At 44.3% G+C, this 7,250-nt stretch overlaps 1 non-coding gene across 1 annotated transcript; it reads left to right on the forward strand.

Annotated features, from left to right (window-relative positions):
* Positions 1 to 2,834: 2,834 nt before the first annotated feature.
* TRNAC-GCA (transfer RNA cysteine (anticodon GCA)) lies at positions 2,835 to 2,906 on the forward strand. The gene has a single exon. It is a non-coding gene; the product is annotated as a tRNA-Cys (tRNA).
* Positions 2,907 to 7,250: the final 4,344 nt, after the last annotated feature.

The raw sequence follows: 7,250 nt of genomic DNA on the forward strand, positions 1-7,250 counted from the left end.
CCCGCATCCTACTTATAAAATGTTTGCTCAGCCCATTGAACTATTTCTCCACCTCTTTCCTTGGAACCAAATTCCTTAATTTGAGGTATTGTGTTTTTGTTCAAGTTTGGAACACTCTCAATCATTATATCTCTTCCTATTGTTTCTCTTCTATTTTTTTCTGAGGATTCATATTAGACATTTGTTCAAATATTTTAGACGTCACCACTCCTAGCTATTTTTTTCTTGCTCCCTTTTAAGGTGTTTGTGCTTTTTTATGAGTGCTTTTTAAGAAGTAACTTTTATTTTATTTCCCAAGTTTTCTTCTCATACTCGCCTGTTGCTGCACTCTAGACTTCGGTGATTTTCTTTTCTTTCTCTCTCTCTTTTTTTTTTTTTTTTTTGGTTTTTCGGCCACACCCGTTTGATGCTTAGGGGTTACTCCTGGCTAAGCGCTCAGAAATTGCCCCTGACTTGGGGGGACCATATGGGACGCCGGGGGATCGAACCGCTGTTCGGCAGTGCTTCCTTGGCTAGCGCTTGCAAGGCCACCTTGCCTCTAGCGCCACCTCGCTGGCCCCTGGTGATTTTCATTTTAAATGTATTTGCCTCAACTTAAAAAGACAACACATGTTCATATACATTTAGTTCCTTGTATCATTAATCAGTTCAGCTCTACCTTATAGTGAGTATTTCTCTGACATTCTGTTGTCTAACCCTGCTGTCTCTGCTAGTGCTCCCTCATGGGAGATCCTCATGAAATTTTTTTTAAATCTGTGCCACACTCTGCGGTACTCAGGGTTCATTTCTGGCTCTGCACTCAGAATTTACTCCTGGCACTCAGAATTACTCCTGGCAAGATCCAGGGACGATATGGGATGCTAAGGATCAAACCCTAGCCAACCACATGCACTATCTACCCACTGTAATATCTTTCCAGTCCTGTGTCTGTGCACTCTTTAGAGCTCCTTTTGGCTACTCCAGAACTATTATCAGCTCCAGGCACACTTTATATGTGAACTGCTGGCTTGGGGAATTTTGGAAGCTTACAGGTCACATAAATCCAAACCCTAACAAATGTATTGATTGAACAGGGGTTTTAAATTCTCCATAGAAACTCTTTTCCCTAGAAGAGAAAGAGCAAGACCTCTAAATTACTTTTGTTTGATTGTTTTGTTTTGAGGCCATACTTGGCTATGCTCAAGGCTTACTCCTGCTTCTGCATTCAGAGATTACTCCTGGTAGTGTTTAGGGGACCATAGGGAGTGCTAGGGATCAAACCTTGGTTAAGCCAAAGCAAATGCTCCCCCTTTTTTAGCTTCACTACCTCTGGTTTTCTTGTACTGGTGTTTTGAGAATACACTCTTATTAGAGGTCTGACACTCTAAGATTTCATCTCCTGGACTCATATGGCTATTAAAACCTTACATCTAGAGGCCATTGAGATAAGACAGGCAGTGAGGCACTTGCTTTGCTCATTACTGACCTCATCTGATCCCTGCTTAGAATTACCCAAGCACTGCAGGAGTGACCCCTGAGCTCAGAACCAAAGGTAAGTTCTGAAACATGACCAGGCATGACCCAGAACCAGGCATGACCCAGAAATCTAAATGAAAACCTAACAAAAATAACATATCTAGAGGGGTGGCATCAGCTTCCTGCAGAGTAAAGTGTTTGCCAGAATGTCTCAGGTCTGTATGTCTCAAGAGGTAACTCCCCATGATTTGTGGAGCTGCAACCTGCCACTGTCAAACCCATGGGACCATGCGGACAATGCCAAGCTCACAACCGATCCTGCCAATGAAAACAAGTGACATAAGATGCTGCAGCTCTAGGCCTATGGCTCCAAAGATAAGAGTGATAAAAGGAGCCAGAGCCGTAGAACAACAAGCAGGTATGTCTCTTGCCTTGCATTACGCTCACCCAAATTTAATCCCTCACACCCCATATGGTACCCTGAGCGTCCTACCAGGAATGATCCCTAAAATCAGAATTAGGAATAAGCCCCAGTACCACTGTGTGTAGCCACCCTTTCCCCCAGAAAAACTCCAGGCATCATTTTGTGCAGCTATCCTAATCACAGTCTTCACAGAGCTGGTATTTGACCATTGTGCTCGTGTAGGGAGCTCTGTCTTTCCAGTGTCTTGCACTGAGAAGGTACCAATATGTCTTGGACATATTGTTCCAAGGTTGAACAGATGGATGAGCAAATGTTCTGGTGTCAGTGAATATTAGAAGCCCAAGCAGAAGGCCAAAAGCCGGAACTGTTGCAGACAGAATTGGGGATGTTGGACTGCTTCATGGTGTGTGTGTGTGTGTGTGTGTGTGTGTGTGTGTGTCTTGAAACAGACAACTCTGATATTTACTGCCCTTTTTGCAAGAACCAACTCTTAAGTTGCCCAGAAAACCTATGATTTGGACCAATGAAAATATGTAGAAAAAGCAAACATGAGTGGAGGAGCGCTGAAGATAGATGAGGAAGATGGCCTTCCTCATGGCCAGTCGGCACTCAATCCCCAGTACCCCATATGGCCCCCAAACATTCCCAGGAGTGTATCCCTGACTGCAGAGCCAGGAGTAACCCCTGAGAATTGCTGGGTATGACTCACCCCCCCAAAAAAAGAAAATCCAGGTACTGGGAAAAAGGACTTACTCTTAAGTCCTTTCCTCAGAGCATCAGTGCTGATGCTATTCTAACCTGAGGAGCAGGTTTTGTTGCTTCATTGCCCCAGAGAAATAAAATTATAGCAAGGTAGGAGGGTTAGGTTCTGATAGGCGCAGCCCCAATGAACATGGCAAATATTTATAGGCCACGCAGGTGAAGGCTGTAACTTGGTCTTTTATACCCCATGGCAGGGGGTATAGCTCAGAGGTAGAGCATTTGACTGCAGATCAAGAGGTCCCTGGTTCAAGTCCGGGTGCCCCCTTTGGATTTCCCTTTTTGCTCAGTAGAGCCACTAAGTCTCAAATATAAATGAGGGATAATTAAAAACCTTGTTTCTGAGCAGCACAGTTCAGTTAGTTTCTTCCATTCTGGCTTGACTTCATTCATATGAGTCTCATTCTATGCAGACTGACATCCTTGCAAAGATCTGATGGGATAGGGCTAGATTGCTTGGCTCCCTAGACGAGAAACACCTGCTGTGGCTCTAGCTGGGCTTCCTTTTTCGCCCCTGTCAGAAGTCTCATGCCACAGCCCCTAGCCCCAAGTCTCTATATCAAACTTTAAACTTTAAATTCTTAAAGTTTGCTTGAGGCCAGCAGTCCTTACTTCTAGGGTGGATGAGAGTTTCTCGAGGGGCTTTCTGAAATAAAAATGAAAGTTCCACACTTGGTTTCTGAGGACCAAGTTCTCAGATGATGATGATAAAGTTGCTGTCCTGGGACCATCCTTTAAAAACACTGCTGGACACTCCCATGTGTCTGGGACCAATCCCATAGCACACTTGTCACCACATGCAAAGTCCCTAGTCACCCTATTTGATCAGTATGTCAAGCAGGAGCTGGCCTGAACTCCACTGAAGACCAGTGACTGGAGTCTTGCTCTCTTGTCCTCCTATGTCTGCTTAAGACCACCGGGTGGACTTCTCTGTGCCCAGGCAGCCCTCTTTGCTCTTAACAAATTTGGGTACAAAGACCCAAGAAGTTTCCCATTCACAAGCCTAATTGGGGTTCTTGCTCAAATATTGAAGGAGACACACTGTAAAGGCCACCATTTTGCTTCCTGTTTTCTTAAGAACAGAACCCCAGAAATAAACCTTATAGTTGTCCTGTGATTGTGATTAGTGATTGGCACTTTCCAGGGAAGTCAATGAAAATGGTAACATCTAGGTAAAATAAACAACCAAGACTGGTGTTGGGGACTTCTTTAAAGCTATAGACTGAAAATAATTCTTTTCTGATTACTACCTGCTAAAATGACCTCGTAATTGTAACTACATTTCCCACTATTGTGACATAGTAAACTGCTTATCTGCTTGTGTGCATCTAGAAGGCTCTGCTCCACTCTTTAAAAGGCTTGAAAAGAGGCTGGAGTGATAGCATAGTGGGTAGGGTGTTTTCCTTGCATTTGGCAGACCTGAATTCGATCCCAGGTGGTCACCTCCTGACTAGCCAGGAATGATTTCTGAGTGCAGATACAGGAGTAACCTTTGAGTGCCACTGAGTATGGCCCAAAAACATAAATAAACAAACAAATAAATAAATATAAATAAATGGCTTGGTAACATTATCATCAGGACTACATCAAGGACTGCTTGAAATTCTTTTTTTTTTTTTTGGTTTTTGGTTTTTGGGTCACACCCGGCAGTGCTCAGGGGTTACTCCTGGCTCTACGCTCAGAAATCACTCCCGGCAGGCTCGGGGAACCATATAGGATGCTGGGATTCGAACCACAGTCCTTCTGCATGCAAGGCAAACACTCTACCTCCATGCTATCTCTCCAGCTCCTGCTTGAAATTCTTATACTTTTTCTAATACTCTGAGTCTCTTTGTGCCACCCCATAATAATACCACTTTCTGCTGGAGCAGTCCCCATACTGAGAGATAAAAAAGGAGAGCAGGCAGGATGAGATTAGGGATATGGATTTTATGGAAAGGAATCATCTGGTACTGGTAGTGAAGGTTACAAGGGAGGTCCATCTGGGGCTGATAACCTGGATGACCTGAGTAGGCCCTGCTGCAATTAGACACTAGAAGAGAAGCATCTCAGTATCCTCCCCTTTGTTTTAATGGACCGCTTTTTTTTGTTTGTTTGGTTTTGTTTGTTTGTTTTGAGAGGCACTCAAAGATTATTCCTGGTAGTGCTTGGGGGACCATATGGGATGCTGGAGATCAAACCCAAGTTGCTGTGTGCAAGGCCAATGCCCTACCCACTGTGCTATGGCTCCAGCCCCTGCCCCACATTTATTATTCTTGGACCAAAATAAAGAAGTGCTCACCCACCCTCCCTCCTTAAAGAGAAATAGAAGAGGAAGCACTTCAGTCTTGCTCTGGGATCTTGGGAGCTTCCTTGCCTACTTTACTTGGTAATCCTTTCTGTATCCCTAAATTCAGTCTTTCATTGAATTCAGTCATTTACCCTATGTCCCTTATTTTCAGTTTTGACTAAAGAGCATGAATGTCTGCGCTGACTAAGTTATGAGTGATGAAATCCAGTTTTTCTCAGAAAATCCAACCGGAGGGGCTGGAGCAGTGGTGCGGAACTAGCCTAGGACGAACTGTGGTTCGATCCCTGGCATCCCATATGGTCCCCCAAGCCAAGAACGATTTCTGAGCATCACTGGGTGTGGCCCAAAAAGCCAAAAAAAAAAAAATCTAACCTGAGGGGACTTGTATTATTATACCCCTACCCCATAAGATGGATGAGACCAGAAAATGTGAAATGTGTCAGCCTCACAGAGGACTGAATAGTTTGGGATGTGGACTTGTGAAATTCTCTGTGGTTACACAGACATCTTTCTTAGAAGCCTCTCATAACAACATACAACCTTTCACACTTGCAAGTCAAGAAAAGAGGGGAAATAGGGCCAGAGCAATAGGACAGCCTTGCATATAACTAGTCTGGGTTTGATCCTTGGCATCCCATATGATTCCCTGAATCCAGAATGAATAATCCCTGAATTAAGAGACAAGAGTAACCCCTGACCATTGCTGAGTATGGCCCCAATCTCCCTGCTCTTCTTCAGAAAAAGAAGAGAAATAGTTTATAGACTTTTTATTTTATTTTTTTTGGTTTTGGTTTTTGGGGCACACCTGGCCGCACTCAAGGGTTACTCCTGGCTCTGCTCAGGAATCGCTCCTGGCAGGCTCAGGGGACTATATGGGATAGCAGGATTTGAACTGCTGACCTTCTGCATAAAAAGCAAATGCCTTTATCTCCATGCTATCTCTCTGGCCCCAGTTTATAGACTTTTTAAGAAACAAAAGCCAATGAAGACAGTATTTTAATTACTAAATCAAACATGATAAAAATCACTTTTTATTTTGGTTTTGGGGTCACACTTGGTGGTACTCAGGGGTTACTCCTGGCTTTGCACTCAAAAATCGCTACTGGCAGGCTGGTGGGACCATAAGGGATGCCGAGATTGGAGCCACTGTCCGTCCTGGGTTGGCTGCGTGCAAGGTAAACACCCTACCGCTGTGTTATCTCTCTGGCCCAAAATCACTTTTTTTTTTGTTTGTTTTTAGTGAGAGAAACATCTGTAGCTATCGCTACAATAGGATTAGGGGGAAGCTTGTGGTCAACCCCCAGTTGACGAACAAGGTCTTAGAGTTTCTGTCTAGCTTCCACTCCTAAAGGTCCAACTATGCTGGACATGGTGGGGCACTGCTTGAGGCTGAGATTAAGCAGGTAAACATGAGTATGCGGAGGGTTCTGGGGATAGAGTTGAAATTTGAGTGTGGACTGGGTTTACTCACAGGAGCCTCCCCTGAGGTTCTGGTGAGTTGTTGGGACACTCACTGATGGAGTGCATGGGGGGGGGGGGGACAGGAAATAAAGGAAGAGTAGGAAGAAGAAGGTGGAAGTGGGATAGAGGGAGAGGCCAATTAAGCATCTTTGCAGACTTAATCAGTTGGAGAATGCTTTCCCAGATTAGAGAATCCAATGAGTAGTATTTTTGTAGGAGAAGATACACACAGATATGTGTGTACACACACATGGACTAATGTGGAAAAGCCAAGGGTTGCTAGGACCACTAGGAGCTGGAAGGAGAAGAAAAGGGATTATTTCTCAAGGATTCAAGGACAGTTTGTCTCACTCTATCTATGCTTTGATTTCAGATTTCCAGCTAGCTTCCAATAAGCTAACAGTGCAAAACAGCCCACCTCTCGATCCCAACTCAGCCTCATGCTGGCAGAAGAGCTGGAGTCAGTCCTCATGCGTGTTACATACAGCCCATGTTCCATTTAAAATGGAGATTGGCCCTCTGGGGCAGGAAAGCCTCATGGTTTTGTCTCCCCAAGCAGGATCTCCTGCAGGCAGCTGCAAGCAGAGCTATGCTTAAAGTGGCTGAGCGGAAAACTGCTGATCTTGTTGGGTACTGTCCTGGCAATGTCAATGAAAGGGAGTGAAGACTGCTAGTGATAAATAGCAAGACTGAAAATATTCTTTTGGTTTCATTAGGAGTGTGTTGAAGGGATGATATATGTGGGTGACAATGTGGGTAGAGGTGAATTTCTAGTCCCTGATAAAGAAACAAAAAGGCCTTCTTTGAATTCTGAAAAGCCCATTGATGGACCCAAAACCCCCACTCAGCTTTGACATTCCA

The sequence above is a fragment of the Suncus etruscus genome, chromosome 1 (assembly GCF_024139225.1).
Source record: "Suncus etruscus isolate mSunEtr1 chromosome 1, mSunEtr1.pri.cur, whole genome shotgun sequence".
Taxonomy (NCBI): domain Eukaryota; kingdom Metazoa; phylum Chordata; class Mammalia; order Eulipotyphla; family Soricidae; genus Suncus; species Suncus etruscus.